Source organism: Phacochoerus africanus, chromosome 8 (genome assembly GCF_016906955.1).
Source record: "Phacochoerus africanus isolate WHEZ1 chromosome 8, ROS_Pafr_v1, whole genome shotgun sequence".
NCBI lineage: Eukaryota > Metazoa > Chordata > Mammalia > Artiodactyla > Suidae > Phacochoerus > Phacochoerus africanus.
Genome location: NC_062551.1, coordinates 99,345,808 through 99,360,143, shown reverse-complemented (window position 1 = coordinate 99,360,143; position 14,336 = coordinate 99,345,808). Strand labels below are relative to the sequence as shown.

General features: G+C 41.7%; 1 protein-coding gene across 6 annotated transcripts in view; it reads left to right on the top strand.

Annotated features, from left to right (window-relative positions):
* Window positions 1-14,336, top strand: part of PTPRM (protein tyrosine phosphatase receptor type M) — a 749,971-nt gene that overhangs the window by 319,560 nt on the left and 416,075 nt on the right. The window lies entirely within an intron of this gene.

Sequence of the window (14,336 nt, the reverse complement as noted above, 5' to 3'; positions counted from 1 at the left end):
CAGCAGAAAGCTTCAACTTAGAAATCACATCTTTTGGCGTTCCCATTGTGGCTCAGCAGGTTAAGAACCCGACTAGCATCCATGAGGACGCAGGTTCGATCCCTGGCCTCACACAGTGGGTAAAGGGTCTGGCATTGCCATGAGCTGTGGTGTAGGCCAGCAGCTGCAGCTCCAATTCGACCCCTAGCCTGGGAACTTCCCTATGCTGCAACTGCGGCCCTAAAGGAAAAAAAAAAAAATGGAAATCACATCTTTTACTTTTCAGCATTTCAGCAGACATTTTTTAGGGTCCTTATCATTGTGTTTCTTATTTATTATCTTTCAAACTCCACCGTCTGTATTCTGCAGAGCCAGTGGTTTCAGGGACAGATCCAGGGTCTCGGGAATTCTGGCAGGGGAGCAGGGCTAAGTAACCTGTCCCTTCTAACCAGGAGTCTCCCGCTTCTCTAGAATTCTCTAATTTCGTTCTGGTTTCTTCTTGTTGAGCATTAGCGGATCAGCTGTTCATTCTCCACCTTGGCTAGTACTGGTTGTACCCTCTTTTCCTCACAGATGCTATGGTGGGTTGGGTTGACTACAAATTAAAATATTTGCTACTGAGTTGCTTCATGTTCTCACTCTGCTGAGCGTCTGTTCCATTCCACTGCAGCTTCTGTTCCAAGTGGGCCAACCTTTCCTTGGTTCCTATCCTGCTCCACCCCCATCAGGTGTCTCCTTCTGCAGTGTCACAATGCTTGGCGGGCATCACATATGCCTGACACTCTGCAATTTTTAAATCCTTTATTCTTTCTCATCATCACAACTGATGTAAATGGACATTTCTCACCCTCCATTTCTGGGGGAAATAAAAAACAGCCAGAGGTACTGTCCCAAGATTAATCCACATGGGGCGACATTCTGATGCAGTTCTCCACTCTTCTGCCTCGACATCACTCTCTTCTCAGATCCTGCTGTCCCCGTGAGAGACCACTCCCCGCCAAAGCCAGGAAAGAGGAATGTGTGCGGAGGGCTGGAATTGTAGGGACCAAATTCATCTTTACTCTTTTCTTCTCTCGACAAGTTTTCTAATCACTAATTTAAGAACTTTTTTACAGCATTTTGGGAAAAATAAGCATGACCCTGGTCTTTGCTAGTCAACAATTAAAAAAAGAAAAATCCCACATCCCAATTATTTTAGCTTCTTGATGTTAGAGCTTGAGAATGCTTTTCTTAATTATTAGTTGTTCTGTATTGAATTTGATGAAGATTGGATATCAACGGCAATTGAAGAAACAAACATTTATAATAGGCATTTTTCACAATGCAATTCACTGCCTTTTAAAAATGAAACTACCCTCCCCAATTTTTAAAAAATATAATATATATATATTTAGGGCCAAACCTGTGGCGTGTAGAAGTACCCAGACTAGGGGTCGAATTGGAGCTACAGCTGCTGGCCTGCCCCACAGCCACAGCAACTCGGGATCTGAGCTGCATCTGTGACCTACACCACAGCTCATGGCACCGCCAGATCCTTAACCCACTATGCGAGGCCAGGGATTGAACCCACATCCTCATGGATACTAGTTGGGTTTGTAACCTGCTGAGCCACAATGGGAACTCCTGAAAAATAAAAAATTTAAAAGTGAAACTACCCTCATCATCTTTATCTCTAGAAATCCTAGTTATTCGTGGAAAAGTCTTATTTTTTTGCCCCTGATATTCCTGTTAATGTTATTTGAGAGAATACAGTATAGTCTAAGCTTTTTCCTCAGCCTTCTTAGATATTCCCAAGGATCTCCAGGCAAGTTGAAAGTACAATTCCCTCTGTTTTTGCCAACATCCTGAGGGTTTGGGGAGGCTCCTGCCCAAACTTGAGCACTTCCTTGGGGGTTGGGATATTTAACTCCTTCCTATTACAAAGCAGGAGACATTGTTTTAGAGAACCTGTCATGCTGTGGGGAGAAAGCTAGCTATTAGTTTGATAAAAGGGTCTAACGGCAGAGTTCCCAACCCTGATGCCACTCTAGAATTACATGGCAAGTTAAAAATAAATCTTGATTTACACTGTGTTGGGGAAAAGTCCCCTCCCCCCACCCCCAGCTTGGACCTTCAGTGTCAGAAAGCAAGACACATGAACACGGGGAGATCTTGGCAAGGCTCTTTACTTCTGCAGAAGGGCTCAAGTGCTCCCTGTTGGTGAGGAGCAGGCAAGGGAGCAAGCGCTGGGGAAGAAGGAAGAAGGGAAGAACCCACTATTTATCCCTATCGCAGGGGGCACATCTGTCCCCTTCCCACTGGTCAGGTCAGGGCGCACATTCTTCTCGGTTGGCTAACTTGAAACCAACTGTTACTGGGAGAAGAGGGGAAAAGGGGGTGGGGTGGGGGAGGGTGTCTCAGGCAAAGCGGGAACAAAATGGAGTAACCAAGGCTTCCTTTGATAGAAAAGACACTGTTAATTCTCACAACTGAATTCTGATTTAATCTATTTGGGTAGTCTCGCTCTGACGCTGTTGGATGTCCTGTGTTCCAGGCAGATCTGTCTTGTATTTGTATTATGACATTTTGGTGGTAGTATTGACAGGTTGTTTTACAAGGCAATGCATTAATGCCTCTCTTTGTTACCTGCCCCATCTTCTCTTGCCATTCCTGTCAGTGACTGCATCCTGCCCTGCAGCTTTCCAGAACAATCCAGCTGAGTAGAGGAGGATGGTAGAGACAGAATTGCAATGCTTTTGAAGTTCTAAGTGACACATAATGTGGCCTGGACTCACCTGCTATTTCATTTGTGAGTTGTGGTGACATTAGAATAGTTTTAGTGGTAAATCATTGATTTCCTCTGGTTGCATAGGCATTTTACAGGGAGATGTTTATTTTACTAAAACCTGACGAGATGAGTCTAGTGGCCTTGGCTCTCAAGGCTGGTTCTGTGACCTTGTATTTGTGCAAGGGGAATCCTCACAGCAGTAAGGATTGGGGACCAGGGATGATTTTGCCGAGCCCTCCTGCCCTCTTGCTTCTGCCCTGGCCCTTTGCTTCAGGCCATTCTTTGCCAGTTTAGGGAAGAAGTAGACCTAGAATCGTAGATGAGGCCTCTCTAGTCTTGGAGATCTGAATATGGGCTTTTCTTTCTTCTCATTCTAATGTGCTAACACTTTAAAAGATGCTTCTCTGCATATAAGCTCACTTGGATCCTCAAAATAATGCTAAGATTCAGGCAGAAAATTGAGTGAATTTTTTTTAGGTTTTTCTATAATTTGAATCTTCTCAATATTAAGTCCAAATTTAGAAATTAATAATACACCCTTCATTTGGGGAATATCCATATTACAGAGTGTGATCATTTACCATAATTTGTGCTACAATCTTTTGTGTTCTACCATGAGCATTTTTCAGAGTTTCCTGGTGTATCCCATGGTTTTGAACTTCCTTACTGATGAGGAGTTTGAGGTGCAGGATTGTCCAGGGTCAAAAAGGAACATGGCATGGGATTCCGCAATCCCACTCCTAGGCATATATCTGGGGAAAGGTAAAATTTGAAAAGATAACATGCAACCGTATGTTCATAGCAGGACTATTCACAATACCCAAGACATGCAAACAACCTAAATGTCCGTGGGAAGAGGGATGGGTAAAGAAATGTGGTACATGTACACAATGGCAATGGAATACTACTCAGCCCTAAAAAAGAATGAAATAATGCCATTTGCAGCAACATGGATAGACCTAGAGATTGTCATACTAAGCAAAGTCAGAAAGAGAAAGACAAGTATCATATTATAGCACTTATATATGGAATCTAAAATATGACACACTTGGAGTTCCTGTTGTGGTGCAGCAGAAATGAATCTGACTAAGAACCATGAGGTTGTGGTTTGATCCCTGGCCCCACTCAGTGGGTTAAGGATCCAGCATTGCCATGAGCTGTCATGTAGGTCACAGATGCAGCTTGGATCTGGCATTGCTATGGCTCTGGCATAGGACAGCAGCAACAGCTCCGATTAGATCCCTAGCCTGGGAATGTCCATATGCCATGGGTATGGCCCCAAAAGGACAAAAAGACAAGAAATAAATAAATAAAATGAAATATGACCTAAATGAAGTTATCTAAAAAATAGAAATAGACTTACAGGCATAGAGAACAGACCTGGGGTTTCCAAGGGGGAGGGGATTAGGGTAGGGATAGAGTGAGAGGTTGGGATCAGCAGATGCAAACTAGCAATATATATATGGATAAACAACAAGGTCTTTCTGTATAGCACAGGGAACTATATTCAATATTCTGAGATAAACCATAATGGAAGAGAATATTAAAAAGAAAAAAAAATATGAAGAATATATATGTATATATATATATAAAACTGAATCACTTTGCTGTATAGCAGAAATTAATACAACATTGTAAATCAATTATATTTCAATAAGTTTAAAATAGGGAAATGCATAGCTGGGAATAGCAAACCCTATTTTCTTCACTTTTGCTTCACCACTGAGGACTTCTCCTCTACCATGCTGGCTTTTCACATCCTGAGCTGGGAGAATAGGCAATATGCATTTACTACTTTGTTAGAAGAATTTGGATGTGGCTGACTGTAAACAATTAACATCAAGGAGCCATCCTGACCAAAAAAAAAAAAAAAGTCCATCTGTATTACATGTATATCTTGATCCCCATCTATGAAAAATGGCCAGTGGTTTGATTGTTTAAAAATACAGGTTAAGTGTAATCAGTGTCGGAGTCCTTCGCAAAAACATAACATGCATCAATCTGATGATGACACTGATGAAATGTTTATGATTAACAGATGTGTCCCATCTGTTTATATTTTCTCCGTCTCATTCGTGGGCCATGCAGGTTATTGCCAACGTGGAATCTGTTTTTCTAGAATACAGACCAAAAAACTAAAACATAGCTCATGAGCCACCCTTATTATAGCTGCAAAGGACTTAAAATACCTTCCAGACAGTGTGCAGGAGGAAGCCATGGTCCATAAAACTATTTCTGTGTAGTTAAAGAACTGACATCATTGAAGTGGCTGAAGAAACTTGTGCTGTGCTCTCAGGTGGTTGAATCTCTGCATCCATCTGGACTGGAACCTTGGGAGATACTCAGGTGAAAAGTTATTTGTAAAATCCTTCAAGCACCTTAAACATGACCATATCATATATTTCTTGTTATTGCCAATTTTCTGATCACTTGTGGAGCCTACATTTTGAAATATCTTAGAGTATGTTTATATATAAAATACTGATAAAATAGAATTTCAGATTTTTTATATTTATATATTATTTACTGGTGGGCAATTTTTGAGTTACGTATTTTTCACACAGTTGTTGACCCTTTAAGCTATGTACAATTGTTTTTTTGTTTGTTTGTTTGTTTGTTTTGCTTTTTAGGGATGCAGGTGCAGCATATGGAAGTTCCCAGACTAGGGGTTGAATCAGAACTATAGCTTCCGGCCTACGCCAGAGCCACAGCAATGCCAGGCCCAAGCTGCATCTGTGACCTACACCACAGCTCATGGCAACACTGGCCTCTACCCACTGAGTGAGGCCAGGGATCGAACCTGCATCCTCATGGTTACTAGTCAGGTTTGTTACCACTGAGCCACAGAAGGAACCCCTATGGTTATTTCTTAAGTATTTAAAATTTCATTTTCCCCCTCTATGCTTGTTTCTCTTGGGAATTAATATTCATAATATTCCCTTTAGCTTTTTGATAAATCACCAAAGCTAGTATTGACATTCGAAAATCTGAAGGTGTTTTGAGCACATTCTTTCCCAGGGGATACAGGCCACCTTGCCCTGTTCTGCATCTGCTCCAGTTTGGGGCATTTTTGTAATTTCTGCCTTTTCATTCATTTCTGATACATTGTAGAGGCTCCTCCATTCCTCACTCTTCTTACTCCATGTCTCAGTCAGCTCTAGCCGCTGTAACAAAAATACCCCAGACTGGGTGGTTTAAACAGCAGACATTTATTTCTCAACAGTTCTGGAGGCTGGTTCTCTAAGGTCAGGGGCCAGCATGTCTGTCTTGGAAAGAACCAGCCTCCCAGTTTTCAGACTGCCACCCTCTTACTGCATCTTCACATGCATCCTCTGGGCTCTTCATCACCTTATAAGGGCCCTGATCCCACCACAGGTGCTCCACTCTCATGACCTCCTCTAAACCTAACGACCTCCCAAAGGCCCCACCGCTAATGCTATCACACTGGGGAGTAGGTTTCATCATATGAATTTGTGGGCGAGGGTACGAACATTCAATCTGCAGTACTCAGCTGTCACATCAACTCAGAAGTGGGTGGGACATGAAGATGGTTCAGCCTCCAGGACAAATGGTAGAAAGAAAGCAAGGAGGCAGCAAGATGCCTTTTCAGTAGTAAGTGGATGGCAGCTCAGATCAAGCCTGGGATGGACGCATGCAGTGTTGGCTGACTAGCGCTGATGAAGGAAATCGAAGGAAATCTGGAAGATCATCCTCTTTTCTCAGCAGATCTTGGAAGCCCCATCGTTTTTAAATGCTCACTTTTTAGAATCACAAAATTATGTAACTTCTGAATTTGGAACAACCTTCAAATTAAATTTGTCATTTTATTAATGAGAAAACAGAAGCTCAGAAGAGAAGGAGAACTTTAGCACAGTCATCTCTCCCAGTATTATATTTATTATAGACAGTTCCATTTTGCTAGGGAAAGTCAGTTATGTGTAAAAATACGTGTGCTTATCTATAAACTAGTACATTTTGTCATTTGGACATTTTTGTCACTGAGTGACCTTGTCTTTCAAATATTAGCCTTTTACCCCAATAGTCTCAGATTTACCATGAAAATATCTGTGTCAACTTTAGAATTATCAGAGCACAAGATGATTGAGGTTTTTTTTTTTCTTTTTGCAAACACAGCTTGGTGTTTAGAAATAAGGCACAGAGCAGCTTTTTAAATGATTTCAGAAAATGCATCAGTTCATAGAAATAGAAAAGGAAATCAGATGGTCTTACTATGAAGTACACTCTTAAGAAGCAATGGTGCAACCCATTGGTACCTAGAAGTACCTGCCACATGACAAATCTTCATGGCACTTGGCTTATAGGTGCCTGAACATCCCTGTGTCTTCTCCAGGTGAGTCCCACAGGGGCGCAGTTGCACCAGGATAACAGGCACACACTTGGTGTTTCTGGGAGGCTTATTTTTTAGGTCTGTGGTTCATCTTCAGAGGGATGGTCTTTGATAAGAAGAGAGATGGATAGAACCTGGTGGTATCTGATCTGCTGTTTCAGCACAGACAGCAAATATCATGCAGAGTTCAAGTCATTTTAGAAGCAAATGTGATCAATGCATCATCTTTCCTTCACTGCTTGTGTCCTCTCCCTAGGCTTTTTACATTCTCTTTTGCGAAATTTTATTCTTTAATTCCCCCCTTTAAAAGATTTTCTTGCCATTGGACTTCAGTAAGTGGCAATAGAAATAGACCTCTAGGAGTTCCCATCGTGGCTCAATGGTTAACGAATCCAACTAGGAACCATGAGGTTTCGGGTTCGGTCCCTGGCCTTGCCCAGTGGGTCGAGGATCTGGCGTTGCCAAGAGCTGTGGTGTAGGTCACAGATGCGGCTCGGATCCCGTGTTGCTGTGGCTCTGGCGTAGGCTGGCAGCTCCAGCTCCAATTAGACCCCTAGCCTGGGAACCTCCATATGCCATGGGAGCGGCCCAAGAAATGGCAAAAAGACAAAAAGAAAAAAGAAAAGAATAGAAAGAAATAGACCTCTAATGAGGATACCCCTCTTGAATTCTGGCCATGACAGCAGACCCTGTGTCATGGCAATTGATGTACAAAAACCACTCTGCCCAATTTTTTTGGTGGGGAATGTAATTGAATATGAGCTCTTAATTTGGGAAGCTTGATTTTTGACAAATAATATTCATTTGGGCTTCATTTTTTTTTTGTTATTGATTTTTTTTCTATTGAGAGTTTGCTATGTCATTCCTCTTAACTGGCTCCGAGCTACCCAGGTATGACAAAACAGTATTTTTCACCAGCCTAATAAATTTCTCACATTCCTTTTCTGAGCTCAGATCATTTTAGACCTTCTTGAGAGGAAAAGGAAAACTGTGAGATTTTTGTAACTTAGGACAGTTCTTACAAGAATAGCTCATTTGACCTGTAGAATTGGGTTCCCGAATGAATAGACACATCATATTAATAGTATTTACGTGACTGACTTCAATAGATGCATTTGAAAAGAACTGTAACTCCATTTGCTCAGCGCTGCTGTTTTCTAAATTCTCTGTGAGGCTATGTTCAGCCATTCTTTTCTCCTTAACCGATCCCTAAGAAAAATCTTTTATGTGCCTATTCATAGAAGAACCTGGGGCTCAGGCACTTGGAGTGATTTCTTTTTTTCCATTTTCACATTGCTGGTGACAAGACCTGGGATTTGAATCAGGCTGTCCATGTCCAGAATATACATCCCCACTGTAATGAATCGTGCATAGTACAGAAACCCAGACAGTTCTTCTTGGATTCGTACACATCATGTCGTAATTTCAGTGATACCTCTTAGTGGCATTTAGAATTAAAATTGTTTGTGTGTGTGGAATGTTGCCTTGGCCTCTGTGTTAAGGAGTATCTATGTTTGGTCAACCCTTCCTGGTGGCTTTTAGTTTCATTTATAGATTATGAGGGGGAAAAAAAATTACAGCTGTATAGCAGAACAATTTTGTTATTATATATAAAAGCCATAAAATGATTTGAAAGGAAGGAAAATTATGGTTCCCTTGTCAAGCCTAACTTAGGTACTTTAGACCCTATATAATAAAGCATAAATTTAACATCACTTACTGTCATAGAAAATACCAGGGATGCACAAAGAGGACTGTCATCAGTTGCTATAGGAACCATTGGCTCTTTAAAATTTTGAGTGGTTGAAATCGCATCCATTATTGTTTTCGTTGGTTAAATATCCATATGTGTGATATAATATTGAACATTCAGCCTGAAACCACTGAACACCTTGAAAGCATGCCCTGTATGTTTTAACTTAGTATGATTTCAGATCACCTTCGTTTAAAGGTGAAGATTTATCTGACATGGATGGAACAGTAGGACATGTCTAGGGAGATTCTGGGGGAAATTAATTAATAAATTTTGCTTTGCGATATTGCCTGTCTCAGTCTAAAATTGACAATCTGTTCCAGGCTGGTATTTCCCATCGTAATGGCCTAGAACTGGCCATTTCTCTGGGGAGCCCTGCTTCCTTTGCAGGGACAACTGGTAGTTAGAAATGACAGTCTGAGCAGAGATGCTCTATCACTGCTGGTTCCTGTTTCTGGATCTTCCCATCGGATAGAGCTGGAATGTATACACCCGTGCACGGTCACACATAAAGTGTGTCCCGAGATATTGACCATTTCAGTTCGAATTCGGAACCGTGGCACTGTTTACCTTTATCTTGCACCTTTATTTTTTTTCACCTATGTTTTCGGAAAGAGTGGTTTCTTTTAAGGCATATTGATTGGGAAAAAGCGGTGTTCTTATCAGCTACGTTGATGACTAAGGAGACTTGTCTTTTAGATCATGGACAGTTATTGATGTGGAATCCTAGCACCGAAAGCACTTCCACTTTCCTCGTGTCTCAGTGCCATTATTACAGTTTTGACATAAACAAGGTCCAGTCCTGGCCTCGCAAACCCAAACCTTTAACCTAACAGGAAATGTCAGTCAGTGGCAGGCTCCGTGGTTTGATGTGTCTGGATTAGTCCAGGCAGTAGTTGGAAATTTGATGTTAAGACTAGAGAGCATCTCGTTTCACTGCTTATGGCGAATTACGGTATTTGTTGCATATCTCCTATGTTATTCGGCTGAACTTCTAAATAAAATTTAAACACAGGTTGGTTAAATAATATTATTCACGTATTGCAAACGTATGTTGAACTGTGTCTGAATATCAGAATGAGGTTCTAAATTTTTGTAATCAAGTTTTTTACTTTGATTACAAAAGACCATAAGACTATTAGATACGCCCGTAAGATTATTAGATATTCGAATGATATGTAACTTTGGATGTCTGCATGTTACTTTGGCTATCTGTATATCCATTAGCTGATTAAGGTATCCTTGTCAGTACATATTCATAATATAACATCCGTAAGAACTTCTGGTGCTCGTATTCCACATCAATAAATATTTGGGTTAGCTTGGTTATGGCCTAAAAATCAAAGATCGGCACTATCTTAGTCATTAATATAAGAAAATATGTGATCTCCAAAATTATTCCTGGCTCTGCAGGTACCATTAGTGATCGCAGTGGTAAGAATTTCAATCAGTGTCTTATAAATGGGCATTTTTGAAAGTGGGATCATAGGGACTGTTTTTCCTCTGAAATACATGAAAGTGTGGTCTAGTCCCCACCTGTGTGGCTGAGGCAGGGCAGCTGCCTGGCCTGTGTCCTCTCAGCTCAGGCACTCAGAGTGCTTCCAAAATGGGATTCATTTACCCCAAGTGCCACTAACGTCCCAGATCTCAATTTCCTTCAATCATCGCTCTGATTATTGCAAAACTATTTCTGAGAGACTTAATATGTGTCTCTTTTCCTGGCAAATTACAGCTCATTTAGAAGTCCTAGCATTAGTCCACCGCATAAAGAAGGTTGGGAGTTTGATTTAAATAACTGTCGGTGCTTCCCCCCCACACACCCGGCTTGCTCAAATTGAAATGCACGTGTCTTTGAAGATCCTCCTGTTTTTCTAAGAAGCTGCCTTGAACCCACTAAGATCGTTTCCTTGAAGACTTGGCCATTATGGTTGTTTCATTAAGTTAACAAAAGAGGGGTCAGCAGTTTCTTAAACACCTGGACACTGGGTGCTGCACGCATGGAGTCAGGGATTTGTGCCCGAAGACTCTTACAGCGAACTCTCCTGTTCTAAGGCACAGCCACAGCGCCCATCCTTGGTGATGTCTCCTCACCCTGCTGTAATGTTAATAAGAACACAGGAGTTCCCTTCATGGTGCAGTGGAAATGAATCCGACTAGGAACCATGAGGTTGCAGGTTCGATCCCTGGCCTCACTCTGTGGGCTAAGGATCCAGCGTTGCCATGAGCTGTGGTGGAGGTCAAAAGACATGGCTTGGATCTGGCGCGGCTGTGGCTGTGGCTGGCAGCTGCAGCTCTTATTAGACCCCTAGTCTGAGAACCTCCATATGCTGCAGGTGCGGCCCTAAAACAAACAAACAAACAAACAAAAAACACAGAGTTCCAGTTCTTGGCAGGGCTGCCTCTTTATAACTGTGAAAAATGGGGGGAAACCGCCTGACAAATTTGCTCTCTGCCCAGGGTACATTTTCCTCTTTTTGTTCTGCTGGAATAACCCATCTCCCATCATCTCTGAGATGCTCAGGGATACCTGAGGGCCTGAACACACTGTCCTGTCTGATCATCCCTGTCACGGGAGAGGCAGACAAGGAAGGGGACCCACGGCCTTTTCACGCCACCTTTCATCACAGAAAACAGGCCACCTGCTGTCCCCTACCTTCCCTGTTGAATCATGACCCGAGGAAGGGCATCTGGGGACCAAAAGGCATCTTAAAATCGGTTTGTTCAGTTCTGCTTTCAATGCCTAAATCCCCTCCAATCTCACCCCCCAGCCTTCCTGGGGTGCACCAGGCATAGTTTTCCCACTAGAGATACAGCAGGAAAAAACCTGGAGAAAATGCCTGAAGCCTAGTAACAGGGAGTCAGACCTTCTTTTTCTTTTGTCCCAGTGTGTCCCTTCAGGTGCCAGTTAATGGTCGCCTGTGCATTTGACAAACACACCTGTGACACCATCCAACACATGGACCAGCATGTGGGAGGAGTCGGGAAGATCACCTCGTGGGAGGTTCTAGAAACCTCCTTCCACCTCCACGCTGGTCATTCCCCAGTTTCTTTCTTTCTTTTTTTTTTAATTACTCAGCGAATTTTATTACATTTATAGTTCTATAACGATCATCATTCCCCAGTTTCTAGTCGACATCACTTTCCTGGCTTCTGTCCCATAGTGCTGTCCTCTGGTCCCCAGAGGTGTCACCGGCGATGCTATCTGATGCCTGGCCAAGGGCTGTGAACACTGCCTTCCTTCTTTCCTAAGGACCCAAGAAGTGGGCTGTGACATGAACAGAGTGACAGGGAGCGCTCCTCCTCAAAGCCCCCACCCTCTGAGGACCTTCTCTCCTTCCTCTTCCACGATTCCACCCATGGGTGGCTTCTTTTTTTCCAATTCTTTTCCTTTCTAGGTTATTATAAAATATTGAGTAGAGTTCCCCATGCTATACAGTAGGTCCTTGTCAGTTATCTATTTTATATGGAGTAGTGAGTATCTGTTAACCCTGAACTCCTAGTGTATCCCTGCCCCCACCTCTTTCCTCTTTGGAGACCACAAGTTGGTATTCTATATCTGTGACTCTATTTCTGTTTTATAAATAAATTCACTTGTATCATTTTTAAGATTCCGCTTCTAAGGGGTTTTATATGTGTATTTGTCTTTGTCTAACTTACTTCAGTTAATATGATCATCTCTAGGTCCATCCATTTGATGTCAGTAGCATTATTTTGTTCTCTCTTATGGCTGCATAATATTCCATTGTATTTCTGAACCACATCTTTTTTTTTTTAATTTTTTTGGCTTTTTAGTGCCACACTCTTGGCATGTGGAGGTTCCCAGGCAAGGGGTCGAATCAGAGCTGTAGCTGCCAGCCGACACCACAGCCACGGCAATGCAGGATCCGATCCACTCTGTGAACCTACACCACAGCTCATGGCAATGCCAGGTCCTCAACCCACTGACTGAGGCCAAAGATCAAACCCGCATCCTCATGGGTACTAGTCGGATTCGTGAACCACTGAGCCACGATGGGAACGCCAGTACCACATCTTCTTAAACCAATCATCTTCATGCTTTCAGACTGAGAAGTGAGCTCATACAGAGCTGACAGGCTCTGCTAGACTGGTGAATGTCAGGATTTCAGAGGAAAAGTATGAACATGACCCAAGGAATGGAGCTCAGAAGCACATCTTTCTCTTGTGTTTGGGCACATGGTCTGCTCTCCCTTCTGTCCTGCACTGGTCCCCGTCCCCCTGGTTGTTGGTCCTTTTTTCCCTCCGCATGTCCTCTCTTGTCCTGTCACCTCCCCAGCTCCCCTCCAGCCCATCACAGTCCATCTCATGCTGGCACCGCCCCTTCTTTCTCTGGGGGTCTCGTTGCTTCCTCCTCCCTCTGACGTCTGTCATTCCTGGGTTCTTTCTCTGCTCACCTCATTCATCTTACTTGTGGCCCCACGATTGCCTCTTCAGACAGCTATTTCTGCTCACATTTTCAAAATGGGGTTTTCGACTTGCATGAAATTACTGTGATGCCACAAGTGTAAAAGAGATGCATCAATCTGAGTGATTAATCTTATAGATATTTAAATATTGCCATGCGTCCCTAATTCTAAGTATACATTTTAGTAGTGCTACATGCTCTTCAGTTAAATTATCTTAAGCACACTTAATCTTACTTAGTTTGGATATTCCATTTTAAGAAATATTCCATTTTTAGAAATATCCACTTGTGGATATGGAAGATGTGAGTCTCAAGGAATACCCTTGTCTTATGGAAATAGGTCAGTGAGACATCTCTCAATGTTATAGGGAATTATCATTCTTCAACATATTAAATATGGGACTTAATTTAAAAATGCTATCTTGTAAGAGAATAGCTGAATTTGTGCCATGAAAGGCTTACAGTACCACAAAAACAAATATAAATATACTTCTGAATATTTGATCTTTTACCCAGGATAAGCTGAGGTTGTTTTCCCCTGTTATGTTAGAAATATTAATAAGAAAAGGTCAGTGATTTAAGCCAGTTCTCTGTCCTCTTTGATCTGTTCATAATATTCAAAAGGGTTTGGAAAATAACTTGATTTTAGGAGCCATTTGAACTCTCACTGAAAAACACAGTTCTTGTAAATGGATTCTCTCTTTAGAGACTTTTAGATTATTCTTCCACAAAACCTTAAAATTTTTATTCCCTTTTGACCTAATAATTTTAGTAAATATATATTGACATACCATCATTTATAATAGTGTCAAATATAAATAATCAAAATGTGCAGCAATAGGGAAATACATAAGTAATTGCTGTAGTCATATAGCAGGAGATGTTAAAAATCATGTTTTTGAAATTATCTAATGCTATGAAAAATTTTATAGATATCACAGGAAGTTTAAACAAAGAGATAAAATCTTATGTCTATATTGGACCATTCTTTCGAATTTTATTTGAATGAAAATGCTGTATAACAAAAATATAAACTACCCTAAAATATTTATGGTATTCATCTCTA